Consider the following 15,214-nt stretch of genomic DNA (forward strand, 5'->3'; position numbering starts at 1 on the left):
AAGTTAGAAGAATTAAATCCACTTCTAACTCCTGGGTAATTATAGTACCGAACCCCCACCACTACCCACACCCTACTCGACTACCCCCCATCACCCCAATAGTCCCCCAACCCCTCCGATTACCTTCCACTCCCGACGAGCCCACAACAACCCTCATGACACCTGCCCCCGCACATCCTGATTAACACCCCATCCCTGACTAATCCCCATGCCCCAATTGATCACTGACCACCCTCCCCAACCCATCCTACCCCACCTGTTCATCCAAAACCCACACTGACCAGCTGACTTCCACCCCCCCACCCACTGACCATCCTATCTCCTCACTGACCACCCAACACCCCCACTGACCATCCGACACTGCCCCAATCTTACCCACTTACTTTCTCCCTCACTGCTCAAAGTGGCTGGGACCTTTAAACATACCTGCTTTACAGCAGCTGTAAAAAAGGGGGTGTGGCTTTCTTCCCATTGACACTGCTGCACTCGACTGAAGGCATTGGCAACCAGCGCGTAGTGAACTGTTCTCACCTGGTCTGAGTCGGCAGCTTGGGCAAGAAAGGTGCGGCTGCATTCCAGTTTAGGTAAAAAGGACTGTAGTGGCAATCTGACTATGACTGCCATCCCTTGGAAGTTGGGGTGGGCGAGGGAAGTGGCCACGCATTAGGAGCACTTTGTATAAAGTGACCATTTCCTTGCAGCTGAGACAGTTTGGGCACAGCCACATTGATAGGACTGGAGTCAGGCCTCTAGCTTATCTGCAGACTTAAGGAATGCAGAGGCATGAAAGTGCCACCAAGTTCTCCAGAGCTTTTCACCCCTCGGGCACAGACTGCAAACTAATGAGTGTTTTAGTGGGCTGCAGAACAATTGGACGATAGGGCACATTGTACAATCTCCTTTCTAAAGCTGCCCATAGAGCAGTTACTGAGGGAGGCGCTCACAGCTCCTTGCAATGTCATCATCCCAGCTTGGACCAGTCTCCCACATGGTTCAAGCTAACAGTACAGCCTTGCAGTGGAGTTTAGGAGAAAGCCTGCCCCTGAGCTGAGAGCACAGCATGCAGTCCAATGGGCAAAGCTGTTGCCAATGGGTAAAGTGGAGTGGGGTGGAGGTGGGTGGGGTTTCGGGCAGCCATGCAGCGCACTGATCTCTGGCCATCCAAGTGGTGGCCAGCACACTCCAGGATGAATAAAAGGACTTTCAGGCTTAACCAAGAGAGGTTCTTAGTACACCCAAGCTAAACCATGTGTCTCTCTCTTTCATCCTGAAGGAGGAGTACATCAGGATCATGGAGCAGGGTGAACTAGCTGTATGCCTTGTGGCACACAGACAGCAGACGATGGAGAAAAGGGCAACTGAGAGGCGCCTGGCTGTGTGGAGGCAGGAGCAGTACCCTGAGGAAGAAGGGGCGGCTGGGCTTCCCAAACACACTGCCGAAGAGCCACAGTGAGCCGTCCCTGGGTCAGCGCCTAACCAGACCCAGGGTATATAGATGCCATCTTTCATTTCTGTAGATGGCTGAGAAACAGTGTCGTCGAAGGCTGCGCATGTCTAGGGAACTGGTCAGTCACATCTGCCACCTACTGCAGGACTTGGCGCCACAGGGACATGGAGAACATTCACTGCCGGTGGCTGTGAAAGTGAAAGCGGTGCTCAACTTCTATGCCAGTGGCTACTTTCAGGGCTGCACAGGTGACCTTCTGTGGGATATCACAAGCCTCCACCCAAAAATGCATCAATGAGGTCATGGACGCTATCTTCATGAGGGCACACAGCTTTGTGCATTTCATCTGGGACCAGGAAAGCCAGAATGCAAGGATGATGCCAATTGCCCAGATCTTGGGTTTCCCACAAGTGCAGTGTGCCATCGACTGTGCTCATGTGGTGCTCAGATCTCCATCACAACATTCAACATTTGGTCAATTATGTCAACCACAAGGGATTCCATTCCATGAAAATGCAGCTGATGTGTGATCATCACAATTGCATTCTGCAGGTCTGCGCATGGTTTCCAGGGAGTGTTCACGACTCCTACATTCTCAGTCGGTCACAGATCCCTGATGTCTTCCAGGGTCCACAGAAGCTGCAGGGATGGCTCTTCAGGGATAAGGGCTGCCCACAGAGAACGCAACTGATGACACCCGTGCGGCAGCCTCAGGCTGCAGCAGAGTGAAGGTATAACGAGGCTTATGCTGCAATTCATAACTTGGTGGAGCAAACCATTCGGAAGCTGAAAATGAAGTTCCAGTGCCTGGACCGGTCTGGTAGAGCCTTGCAATATAGTCCACAGAGGTTTTCACGCATCGTCATCGTCTGCTGCACCCTTAACAACCTGGCGCTGCAATGGGGTGAGGAACTGGCTGAGGAGGAGATGCAGGAGATGGAGGTCCCCTCCAATGAGGAGGACGTCGATGGTGATGAGGATGAAGAGGTCGTCGAAGGTGATGATGATGCCGATGAGGCCCTCGCACCAGTCAGATGAGGCAGGCATGCTTGGCAGGCCCTCATAGCTGTTAAGTTTACGGAGGATGATGACGACAAGCAGTGGGGAGACAGCATGGATGCTCACATTGCATCTATGAACATTTGACTCCAGCCTGGTTTATGGCAGCGCACATACCATCGGTGATAATGTTCCTGTCATGGAGACCCAGCAGAGGCCCTACTAGTTGCTCGATTGCAGGAGTATGATGACAACATGCAGGAGGCGCTGGGGATGTGACAGCGTAGTGGTATTGTCCACTGGATTAGTAATCCCGAAACCCAGGGTAATGCTCTGGGGACCAAGGTTCGAATCCCACCATGGTAGATGGCGGAATTTGAGTTCAATAAAAATCTGGAATTAAAAGTCAAATGATGAAACCAATGATGAACACAAAAACCCATCTGATTCACTAATGCCCTTTAGGGAAGGAAATCTGTCCACCCTTACCTTACTCCAGACACACAGCAATGTGATTGACTCTTAAATGCCCTCTGAAATGGCAAGCCACTCAGTTGTATCAAACTGCTACAAAGTCATAAAAAAGAAATGAAAGTTGATGGTTGGAGTCATACCTAGCACAAAGGAAAATGGTTTTGGTTGTTGGATGTCAATCAGTTCAGTTCCAGGACATCACTGCAGGAGTTCCTCAGAGTAGTGTCCTTGGCCCAGCCATCTTCAGCTGCTTCATCAATGACCTTCTTTCCATCATAAGGACAGAAGTGAGAATGTTTGCTGATGTTCAGTGCCATTCACAACTCCTCAGCTACTAAAGCAATCCATGTCCAAATGCAGCAAGACCTGCACAATCCAGGCTTGGGCTGGCAAGTGGCAAATAACATTTGCGCCACACAAGTGCCAGGCAATGGCTATCTCCAACTAGAGAAAATCCATCCATCACCTCTTGACATTCAATGGCATTACCATCACTGAATCCCCCACTATCAACATCCTGGGGGTTACCATTGACCAGAAACTGAACTGGACTAGCCATATAATACTGTGGCTACAAAAGCAGGTCAGAGGCTAGGAATCGTGCTTTGAGTAGCTCACCTCCTGACCCCCCAAAGTCTGCCCACCATCTACAAGGCACAAGTCAGGAGCATGATGGAATACTCCCCACTTGCCTGGATAAGAAGTTTAACACCATCCAGGACAAAGCAGCCCACTTGATTGGCACCATATCCACAAACATTCACTCCCTCCATCACAGATACAGAGCAGCAGCAAGAGTGTACCATCTGCAAGATTCATTGCAGGAATTCACCAAGGCTCCTTCAATAGCACCTTCCAAACCCATGACCACTACCATCTAGAAGGACAAGGGCAGCAGACAGATGGGAACACCACCACCTGGAAGTTCCCCTCCAAGTCACCCGCCATCCTGACTTGGAAATATATCGCTGTTCCTTCACTGTCGCTGGGTCAAAACCCTGGAACACACCCCCAACAGCACTGTGGGTGTACCTACACCACGTGTACTGCAGCGGTTCAAGAAGGTAACTCACCGCCACCTTCTCAAGGGCAACTAGGAATGGACAATAAATGCTGGCCCAGGCAGTGAAGCTCACATCCTGTGAATGAATAAAAAAAGTGAGGACACTCCAGAGATCTTCACATAGTCTCTGAGAATGTATGACTCCTGTCTGGCCGAGGGCAGCTCACTTGTGCTCTGTGATCAGGGTCATATCATAGAGATGCAGCCATGAAACTTTAAAAGCATCTGCTCCTTTATCTGCCTTCAGCACCTGAGCCCTTCAGGAGCATAGGGATACAGATGCTGAAGAGATGGGGGCCAGCCCCATCTTAAAAGCACTGAGAGCACACGTAGAGAATGATGGAACTCTGTGACACCTGCCCACGACATTCTGGCAGCAATGACCAGCACCATCGAGGTGCAGGCATCAGCAATGTGCCCAGAGAGTGTGAGGCTGGACCATCACTGTGGTCTGAAGGCTGCACAAAGCACAGGGAAGAGGCCCTGGACTGAGACATTTGCCTTTATCTTGTGCAGAAAGGTTTCACATCTGAGGTACAAGAACACTGTTCATCAGAACAAGGAGCCATAGGCAGGAGACATTCCTGGGAGTTTATTTACAATAGTGAACAAGTAATTCACATCCATGCCCAGGCTGTGCAACTACATCTTCTTAAACTTCCTAACCTTGCCGCTATGCCTTGCTGCTCCCCGGACATCCACAGCAGAGATGGAGGTAGCCTGCTGATGGCTGTGCCCTGTCTGTGATGACCTTAACAGGTATCCTCTGGAGGGCTGAGACCTGGACACCCCCAGCCTTTTTTCGGGAACCTGCTGTGTGGCAGTGGCACCCTCCTCAAGCTGTGGAGCTGGAGATGCTGCTGCTACTGCTGCTACTGCTACTACTGCTTTTGTGGAGTTTACTCTCTGCCCCGTATTTCTGGAAGAAGCCTTCTGCCCAGAAGAAGGAAGAGAAGGGTTTCTGGGGGCCTACAAGCTGCTATACCCTGCTGCTGCAGGGCAGGACTTGCGAGCACTTGCAAGGCCTGAGGAGCCTTGGAGTGGGAGTCTGAGGAGAGCTGAGGGGAGAGCTTATCACAAAGTTAGAATTAACCTCTATACTACACCTCCCCCAAGATTCTTCGATTCCATTATCAACATCTCTTGCTAATTTTTTGACTTCCATTTCTTTTTCATAGGGGCAGCTGCTGTGGCGGTTTCACTAGTCTACTTGAACAGGTCCTCAGGTTCTTTTTAGGAGATTGGGAATTTGAATCCTGTGTGTGATCTCTCAGAGTCTGCTGAGCAGGAGGAGGATCAATAGCTGAATCAGGTTCACCAGTCCAGAAGTGATCTGGATTGATGAGTGAATGCAGCATTTCTGGTCAGTTCGATTTGATAGATGACTGCTTCAGCTGCATAGGTGGCCTCTTCGGTTCCATCTCACTGTGCCATGCTCTGTTTGGATGAGATAAGACCGTGGATTTGTTCAACCACTTGTCCACAGTGAGTTTGGTATCAGATCAAAACTTGCTCTCCTGGTTGGACGTCTGGCAGATTGCTTGCTTTGTGGTGTTTGTCATAGCTCCTCATCAGACTAAAATTATACCCATCCTCTTTCCCCCTCACCTAGTCCAGGTCATCAGCTTGTACTTATGGCATGAGTGTGTGTGGGAGAACAGGGAGTTGAACTCTCAGTTTTCTTCCAATTATGAGTTCACATGGTGCTGAACCATTTCCGAGTGCAGTCGAATGATAGCTCAGAAGTGCAAGTTGGGTGTCATCATTATTCAGCAATGCTTTCACTGTACACACTCCTCCACTAGCTTCACCATTGGCTGGAGGGTATTTTGGTGATCTGGTAGCATGGACAAATCCTGACAATATCTTGAACTCTTTAAATTATTCATGAGCAAACTGCGATTCATTGTCTGAGATTACAATGTCTGGGTTCCCATGTGTTGCAATTATCTCCTTCAGCAATAATCAGAAGTGTGACCCTGCAGTTGCTTGACTGCTATCCATCTTGAGTAGTTGTCTGCTATGATCAGGAACATCTCACTTCTGTGTTCATAAAGGTCCATCCTAAGACATTCCCATGGCCATGATGGGAATGAAAATGACATCAATGGTTCTCTTGGCTCCTGACAATGAATGGTTCATGTAATACAGTTTGACATAATCTCATCCAGCAACTTTGAGAGACCTGGCCACTAACAGAATATCTTTCTCTGGCTCAACATTTTGTCATGTCCAAATGTCCTTGGTGCAGTTGTTGTAACTCTTGTGAGTTAAAACAATTAAACCAAATTAACAAAATGAAGGACAAATCAAGCACAGTCCCTAATTCAGGTCAGCTGTAAAACTAAAGACAAAATTTAAAGGAAACTTACAACTTTAAACCAAAATGTGATTAAGGGGGTCAATAAAGCACCGCAGTCCCCGCGGTGCCCACCGATCATGGAAGGCCTCGAGAGTGCCGGCAGACACCGCGTGCTCCCTCTCCAAAGACACCCGGCTGCGAATGTAGCCGCGGAAGAGGGACAAACAATCGGGCGGGACTCCCCCGTCGATCACCCACTGCCTGGACCTGTTAATGGCCAACTTGGCCAGGCCCAGGAGCAAGTTCACGAGGAGGTCCTCCTCCTTCCCAACCCTCTTCTGCACCGGATGTCCATAGATCAGGAGCGTGGAGCTGAAGTGCAAACAAAACATTAATAAAAGGTTTTTCAAAAACCTAAAAAGTGCAGTTGTTGTATTATATCAAATCTGTGAACTTGCTGAATGACCAATCTCTCATTAAAGGTGAGCCAATCATCAACTATACTGAGGTTTCCCCTCTGTTCTATAGTATGATCTGAGAATGGGAATGTGTGGCATGTATGCTGGCCACTCTCTGACCTGAGCATATTCTTCTTCAGATTCCTGTGCATCTCTGATTTCATTCAGTTGCGGAGTTGTAGTTGTTGTCAATGCAAAGGTTTCTACCTCTTCTACAATGACTATATCACCTTGCTCAGGCATTGCCACCGGGATACGAGACAAAGCATCTGCTGTAATCTGCTTCTCTGAAACATACTCTGTCTTTGCATCAAACCTACATCATCCTCAGCCTGAATTGTTATACTCATGAAGGAATTTTTGCCAACTCCTTAGAATTTAAGAGTGTTGCTGCAGGTTTGTGTCTGTCTCTATCTTGAAGTGGAGACCAAGAATACAATCTGCAAACTTTTCACAAGCAGCAAGCGCTTATTTCTCTATCACTGAATATCTCTGTTCAGTCTCTGTCAGGAATGGGATGCATAGTAAACTGGCCTATGCTTTCCATCTATCTGTATCTGAAAGAGTACAGCTCCCAATCCTGTGGAAGATGCATTAGCAGCAATGATAGTGGGTAGCCCTGGGTCATAGTGGGCTAAAATATCAGGTGATATCAACACCTCTTTGACTTTCTTATAAAAGCGCTGTTGTACTTCCTTGCAGCTCTGTGTATTGTCCTGCCATAACAGCTGATGTAATTTGGGCAAGAACTATCCGACTTGGTTTACCGTATCCATCAATCTCTGGAGCTCAGTCACTTTCCAAGGAGCTGGAAACTCCTTGATTGTTCTTGTTTTCTGTGGATCAACTCTGACACCAGATCCATCCACAATATGCCCGAGGAACTTGACAGTCAGCAGTGAAAATTTGCCTTTGTTGTTGAATTTAAGTCTTGCTTCTTAAAGGAGTCAGAGCACAGCTTGCACTCTTGTGTCATATTCTGTCTGAGAGGATCCATGGATCAGGATATGATTTATGTGACATGTGACTCCATCCAGTCCCTCTAGTATGCTTGACATTGTCCTCTGGAAAATTTCTGCTGCTGATGTGATGCTGAAGCGTAATCTGTTAAAGCAAACCTCCCAAATGGAGGAATGAAGGTTGTGAGAAACTTAGATTTTTCATCAAGGGATAGTTGCCAAAAACCACAATTTGCATCTAGCTTCATGAAGCTAGAACTTTTAGGGGGTGGTGGTGTGTGTCAGCTTCACCTCTGACTTCTGAACGGTTCGAATCGCTCCCACTCCCTGGGTTCTAGACCTTGGACTTAATTGTGGGTTGTGACAAAGTGCAGCAGACAACTGGTTTTGTTGCAAGAAAAAAACTGCATTTACTAAAGTCACAAATGAACTTATAACATTAGGATTATGCTGATATTATACAGACCTACAAAGTACACTTAGTTAAAAATGGAGAACACACAGCATAACGAGGGAAAATCACGCTACTAATCCCCTTACCCTTGTCCCACCCCCAAAACCTAACTAAATTGAACTCGGAGAGATCAGGGATCATGCTCACCAACCCAGGGTTCCTTGACAGTTCAAAATCCAGCCAGGCAAGCCGGTTGCAGTTTTGGGGTACGCTCTTTGTGTCCTCTGGGACCTGTCGTCCCCACGTGGTCCTGGTCTGTGGAATCTGCAAAGGTTCTTCAGTTGGGTGGAGGGCGCGGTTGTAGGTGGTCGATCTTCATGGAGGACTGCAGTTGCGGCCTTGTTGTCTTTGGTTGATCCTGCCACCCCATGCCCCTTGCTGTGATGTTGCCTGTGGGCATGCAAATCTCCAGATCTCCTTCCTCCGCTTGGCTCAGCTCCCTGCTTAAACTTGGCTTCAACCGTTCCCAACTGCTCACTGCCCTGTGTTAGCTTTCAAAACTGCTCACCCTTCTGTGTCCCTTCCCAAAACTGCCTCACTTCAGATCTCCTGGCCCAGTTATACTGTTTTTTTGAATTTCTTATCTCAGTCCAAATCAAGGTTAGTTCTTTGTTTGATTTTGGTGGCCTTCCCCAGGTGATTGTTGTCTCGTTGTTTTTAATGGGCTCACATGATGTTTATCATTGTCTTCCTGCCCCCATAACTAGTCTTGAACTGAAAGCCTTTGTATGTGTGGAGTATTGATGGGTTCGCAAAATTGCATTGATTGTGGTCTTCCTGCACCCATAGTTATTAGTGATTATTTATGCAAGATCTTGATGGGCTTTAGTTTTGTGTTGATTGTTTTAAAGGTAAGAATGCGTATTCTGTTTCCTCTCGTTGTCTGGTTTCAGGTAAAAGTCCAAAAGCCATATCCTTGTTGATGATATGAAAAATGTGGGAATTTTGAGAACCCTTCAAACTCTTTCCCAATTTAGCTAAGCTTTCATCCACAGGCGACACAAGATGGACTTTGTGTTCAAGTTCTTTATTCAGTTGTGTAAGATCTACACAAATTCTGATCGATCTGTTGGGTTTTTGCACTGGGACCATCCCCAAGCACTAGCTTGTTGGTTCAGTCACAGGTGAAATAATCCCTTGCTTTAGCCTTTGGCAAGAGTGGATGAGGAACTTTTCTGGGTGTAAGCAGATACACTGGCTCTGTTTCTGGAGGTAGAGTGATGTGATATGTTGTCTTCAGCTTTCCCGGTGCTGTGAGCAGCTGTGGAAATTCAGCTCTGAGGTTTTCAGGCTGATCTTCTCGGCTTTCCAGTTCCTCTACTCTGCCAATCAGATGTAAGCTGATACAGGCTTTCCTGCTTAAGAGTGAATACTCTGGCTTAGCATCATGCATAATGTTTCTGTGATTTTTCTCTCCCTGCATTGAAGGATTTCAGTCAGTCCTATTTCCTTGAGTTCTATACCACCTGGCCCACTTAGTTTTTGCATGATGGCTGAAGAGAATTTCTGTCCAACCACGGTTCAGCAACAGTAAGACACAATGCAATGGTTTTGGTTCTAACTTAATGTAGGCCTTGTTTCCCTCTACTTTCAACACTCGAGTAGTTCCTGGATTTATCCAAGGAAAGGTGTTATCAGTATCATTGATATCTCCCCTTTCATGGATCCTGCTACCTTCTGAAGTATTCTCTTTTTGCTTGTTGTGTACAGGCAGTGCAACACACAGCGCAAAAGTAACCCTTCTTTCTGCAAAAATGGTATTCAGCCTTTTTTTCACACCTGTGGCCTGAGTTTTACCCTTGACAGGTAGGTGTGATCGGCAGGCCCGTGACCAGTTGGGAAACAAGCTGTTGCCTGTGATCGGCCCTCAAAGACGATTTCATGCTGCCTGGGCAATTAAGGCCTACCCAGCATGAAATGCGCCCTCCCAAAGGTGGTGAAGGGCCGGGCAGGATCGGGGGCGGGAGTGGGGGCCTGTCGGCTGACAGGTCGAATGGTGACCTGGTGGCTGGTTTAAAAAATGCAAAATGCAAATAGATCAATCAGAATTTGCATAGATCTTACACAACTGAACAAAGCAGTTGAATGCAAAGTTCATCCTGTGTCATCTGTGGATGAGAGCTTAACTAAATTGGGAAAGAGTTCTAGCTTCATGAAGCTAGATGCAAATTGTGGTTTTGGAAACTATCCCTCGCAACCTTCATTCCTTGATTTGGGAGATTTTGGGAGGGTTTAAAGAATGCACAGGAAGCTTCTTTAAGGCTGCCTGGGAAGAACCTATCTTCTACATTGTGAGCACTTGAAGGAGCGGCATCAAGTGCTGCTGGAGACACCACGCGGGAGGGCAGGTCGGGTGGGCACTCGGCACTCCCCCCCTCACCTCCCCCCACCCCCCCCACCCCCCCACCCCCCCCCAACCCCCCCAACTCTAATTTTCGGATGAGTGCCTCACGGAAGTGGCTGCCAGGAGGGGCAACCTTGTCCCAGTGATGGAAAGAGGAGACCACCGCACCTAACGAAAAGAGCTTGGGAGTAGTCGGCAGCGCTGGTCAGCAGCCACAACGTGGTGTGACACACATGGGCACAGTGCCACAAAAGGTTTAAGAACCTGTGTGCTTGGGAAGAGTGAGTATCGTGTTGGCATGGACCAGTGTGGTGAAATGTTAAGGGCTGGCCATCCCCCTGTAAAGCTCAAAGGCATTAGAGTCTGAGTGTCAACTGTCAATGATGCCGGAGCTGGCCAAGGGGGTGAGCCCTGGCTGCTTGGACTGAGTGCCTTGCAGCTCAAGGGCCACAACTCAGTTGTGCCTTGCAAGGTGTTCCTCAGGTGGGGTTGGCTAGGCTGCAATGGCGCTGCAGGTAGAGGGTGGACTAATGAATGCTCCTCTGTCCTTTCAGGAGAAGACGACCCAAAACAAACTTTAAACAACTGTCATAACCTATATTTTTAAGTGGTATGTTTGAGTCGCAGCTTTAAACTTAGGAATCAGACCACCAGTTCTCGAGAGGTTTTATATCAAAATACATGAGACATTTATTAATTTACACAAGTTAAATATACACACATGGCTACAAATTAGTGCTATCATAACTTTTAACAAATTTCCAAAGTAATCTCCATTAAGGCAACAGCAACCCATAGGCTTTAAGCAGACACCTGGCAAAGCATTTTCATCTTACAAATTCAAAATGAGGTTCCCTTTGCTTTGATTCCTTTGCAGACACAGTGGTTGGATTATAGGCTTTGATCTTACATTGCCTCTGCCCTGCACACACAAAACTGCTTTTGGTTATACCCAGCACATTTCATTGAATGTAAATTCTCATTGTACCACCAGCTCTTGTATTGTCAGCATTGTATCATTCCCCCTCTTCTAAAAATAGAAGTGTATTCATAGGACCAATTTTACTAGTAATATAAACATTGCTTGGTCTCTGCTAGCTAGGTGCCAGATTTCACTCCCCTTCTTGAATGCTCTCTTCAACAAAATGCAAATGCACTCCAATTCTCTTACATCTCAAAACTAGTATACATCAAAGCACTAAGACTAGCTGGTTTTAATCCAATTAAGATACCCACAGACTAACCCTCTATTTATAAAAAAAAAATTTCCAATAATGTTATATACATTAATAGCTTCATGACAGTCTCATCATTGATGGGAGGCTAAAAGCTGGATTCCCCATTGTTCATTGAAAGACAATAACACCATGGTGCAGATCTCCATTGCCTCACCAGGTTGCTTGGCATGCACAGTGACAGGGTGATCACTTAAACCAATGACATGTTGTTGTTCTTCCCTTAGATTCGCCAGCAAATACTCAGTCACAGGACCCCAAAGAGCCATCCCTGATGCCAGAGGAATGCTGGACTTAACGTGCACCTGCGTCACATCAGCTCTCTGATCCAGGCACCAGTGCAGATAGCTAGCCACTCAGTGGGCTAGAGTGTTGGAGCACAGCGGTGAGGGCACTTCACACTCACTTGAGGAGAAGGCAGAGACAGAGAGTGCCCAGGGCACCAGTAGTCAGAGGACTGCTGGAGACCAGGATGATGCTGAGTCAAAGGCTAATGATGAGCCTCTGGAATCATCCATTAGCAGCAGATGCTGGATGTCCAGCAAGATGTGCAGGAAGATCTGGCGGAGATCCGTGAGGCTATGTGTGCTATGGTCTCTGTTGTGGAAGAGTCTATGCGGAGCATGAGCAATGTGTTGACCATCATGGCCGAGCGCACTGCCTCCTCCATTGAGAGAGTGACGACTGTCATGGAGATGCAGCTCCAGGGACAGAATCAAGGGTTCCTGGGATTGTGCTCGGGCCTGCAAGTCCTCACATAGGCAAAGACCTCAGGTGGTCAGTGCCAGTGTAGGAGATGGAGGCTGGTCTTGGAATTAAGACCAGAGTAGGTGATGTTAATTTTTTTGGATTGTCAAAATGAGGTAGATTTTGGTTTTGTGCTAATGGCCTGAGTATGCTTCACCTTTGTATTTTCTTGGTGCAGGGTACTCCAGTATGTAATGCTGGATGTGAATGGCTCTAAACCTTATTGCACAGGCACTGAGTGGACTTTGGGTTCAAATGAAAGAGTCATTTCAGACATCTGGGATGGAGGAGGCAGTTGTGGTATGAGGTGGAAGCAAGGCTTTGGCAACCTAGCTGAAGGAGCTTTGGATCAAAGGGTCCCTAGTGCCCATGCCTCCATGAAGGATACAGAAGACTGCCTCCATGCCCTCAGTGTTCTCCTCATTGTGTTCCTTTTCTGACTCACTTCTGGACTTATCCTCTGTGGCCTGTGGAGCTATGTCTTCCTCCAGTGGGTCCCCCCTTGCCAGTGCTAGGTTGTGGACAGCGCAGCATGCAACCACTATCAGTGACACTCGCTCTGGGGGCTATTATAGTTCTCCCCCTGTATAGTCCAGGCATCATAAATGCCTCTTCAGAAGACCTTTGGTCCTCTCTATCACTGCCCTTGTGAAGGAATGACTCCTATTATAATGTTGCTCTGTCTCTGTTCTTGGGTGGCAGAGAGGCGGCATGAGCCATCTTTTCAACGGACAGCACTTGTCACCCAGCAGCCATCCATCCAGTCGGGCTGGAGCACTGAAGAGCCCCGGCACCAGGGAGTGTCTGAGGATGTAAGCGTCGTGGAAGCTGCCTGGGTACCTTGCACAGACTTGCAGAATCTGCATCCTGTGGTCACACACTATCTGCACGTTCATGGAGTGGAATCCCTTCCTGTTGATGAAGGCTCCTGGCTGACTCGCTGGCGCCTTGATGGCCACATGTGTACAGTCAATTGCACCCAGCACACAAGGGAAGCCAGCAATTGCTGCAAACCCTCTGGCTTGCTCAGCCTGGCTGGCATTGTCTGTACGGAAATGAATAAGTGTCATTACCTGCCTGAACAGAGCTTCTGTCACCAGCTTGACGCAACTGTGGACAACTGATTGGGAGACTCCACAAAGATCCCCCACTGAGCCCTGGAAAGACCCAGAGGCATAGAAGTTAAGTGTCACTGTGACCTTCAGAGCCACTGGCATGGGGTGTTCAACCACACAGTTGGAGGTGATCTCAGGCCCAATCATCTGACAATGGAGGTCATGGTCTCCCTGGTGAGGCACAGACTCCTTTGGCATTGCACCTCAGACATATTGAGGTAGCTGCATCGCCGCCAGTAAACCCTGGCAGCAGAATAGTGGCGACTTCTGTGGCCCCTTCTGCCTTGGACTTCCTATTGGCCCTGCACCCCTTGTGCCTGCACCTCTCCTCCCACAGGTGCCTCCCCTGGAAGCTGCACTGGGACACCTGGCCTCATCTCCCTTTTGCCCCTCTGTTCCTCCTCAGAGGAGGTGCCTCCAGTGGAGAGCGCAAACCCCATTACTAGGGTAAGGGAAGGCTGTCTGATACCTGGAAGGGTCCACATGATCTGAATTCTGCCTGGCAGACAGCAATGAGTCCTGAAATTAAGCCTGGAAATGCTGAGAATGTAGCCCTAAACAGAGATGAAGCTGCCAAGTACCAATAAGCAACCAGCAGCAAACCAGCTCCACTGGCAATGCTGCTGACTCTTTATATCCCACACTTGGATGTGGATTTGCAAAATGTTGCCTGCCCACCTGCCCATTTTGCCTATACGATGATTGCAGAATTGCACAGGCAACGTGAAATCTTGGCGAATTGCCCTTTTAATGGCCTTTTAATTGATGGTGGGCACAGGCCCGATGTCAGTGCATGCCTGCCGACTGAAATATTGTCCGTGTGGGATGACATCAGGATGCTCGGCCGGCATCATTTCGCACGATTTTACACCCGAGCAGGCCAGGAGCATGTCCGCCGCAGGACGTAAAGTTCTGTCCATGCAATCACGCACACACACACAGACACCCCAGAACAGGCGCGCACACACACACACACCCCAGAACAGGCACACACACACACACACACACACACACACACACACATGCATCAGAACAGACACACACACATGTACCAGAACAGACACACACACACACACATACATACACACACACAATCGCGCGCGGACTGAACAGAAACAGTCACAGACACTATCACAAACACATGGGCTTGAATGTTGCGCTTGTCAGGCACGTGCAATTGGCGGGCAGGGAAGCTGGCGTGAAATACACTTCCGCCTGCAATCAGCCCCCGACCGTGATTTCACACTGGTTGATCGATTAATGTCCAGCCAGCGTGAAATGCCCAGGAGAAAGGCTCAGCACTGCTGTTAGGGGGCATGAAGAGGGTGGGCACCAACATCACCATGGGTACTGGTGAGCGCTTCCAGTGAACTCCCTGAAGGCAGACAGCTGCTTCAGGGAGCTGCAAACCTGCAAATAGTAAAATAAAGCCCAAAAGGCTGCAAAAAAACGTCCATACAGCAGAATCAAGCACCTGAAAGCAGACCTCAAAAAAAAATAAAGTTCCCAGATATTTCTTTTTATTTTAAATCCTAATGGAGATTTCATCCCGCCCTTGGATAAGGTTTCATCAAAAATGTGAAGACTGTCTGGCCAATTCGCCCATCCACCAACAGT

Source organism: Carcharodon carcharias, chromosome 3, assembly GCF_017639515.1.
Source record: "Carcharodon carcharias isolate sCarCar2 chromosome 3, sCarCar2.pri, whole genome shotgun sequence".
Lineage (NCBI taxonomy): Eukaryota > Metazoa > Chordata > Chondrichthyes > Lamniformes > Lamnidae > Carcharodon > Carcharodon carcharias.